This window comes from Atractosteus spatula, chromosome 26 (genome assembly GCF_055471065.1).
Source record: "Atractosteus spatula isolate fAtrSpa1 chromosome 26, fAtrSpa1.hap1, whole genome shotgun sequence".
Taxonomy (NCBI): Eukaryota; Metazoa; Chordata; class Actinopteri; order Semionotiformes; family Lepisosteidae; genus Atractosteus; species Atractosteus spatula.
The window spans coordinates 5957323-5958320 of NC_142731.1; positions in this window are offsets into that span (position 1 = coordinate 5957323).

The window sequence follows — 998 nt, forward strand, 5'->3', positions numbered from 1 at the left end:
AATGTCCCCGAGGGGTCCCGGGAAAGATAAGCATTCTATTACAATACGCTAAATAAATAAATCGCTTTAAAATAAAGACATCATAGTCAGATTTGTCTTTTTTCGCACTAGTACACAGGAAATCCTAGCATTTTCTGAATAAGGGGTGTAACCCCAGTGTCCTGGCCAAATTCTCCATTGGCCTTTACCAATCATGGCCTCCTAATAATCCCCATCTCTGTACCGGCTTCATCACTCTGCTCTCCTCCCCACTGAGAGCTGGTGTGTGGGGAGTGTACTGGCGCACTGTGGCTGGTGGTGCATCATCCAGGTGGGGCTGCACACTGGTGGTGGAGGAGGGGATCCCCATTACCTGTAAAGTGCTTTGAGTGGAGTGTCCAGAAAAGCGCTATATAAAAGTGTGAGCAATTATTATTATTAATAATAATACTTTTAAATTCTTCACCGTGGCTGTACAATGCACTGAATCTGGAAAATAATATCCTACCTTGTAAAGAACAGTTCTAGTCAGCCCTCTACAGAACTCATCTCACTCTGCACTGCTGTGTGTTTGCATGACTAGCAGCCTGTCTCTCCGTCTGAGTTTCTGAAGCCATTTTAATTGGAGGATCTGTACGTGATGTATGTATAAAACAAGTGAGGGACATAATGAAGTCGAAAAGGAGTGTGTCAAAAAGAGTTCATGAACAAGTAACAGGTTTATTCCATGCTGAAAAAAAGAAGAAAGAAAACACAACGTTTCGGCCGTGGAGCCTTCTTCACCTGAAGAAGCATGGAATAAACCTATCACTACGCATGCTGACGCAGCTCCCCACCTAAAAAGAGTTCATGGTGGTTATGTCGCACTTATTTATTATCTTTAATTACGATATGTTGTCAAATGACTATATGTAGTAACACTGTAGCAAATGTAGTGAAATACGATTAAAGTGCACAGCTGCCCTTTATCACAGCAATTTGCTGCGGTCTTGTGGGCGCTATGACCCGGAGAGAGCCGA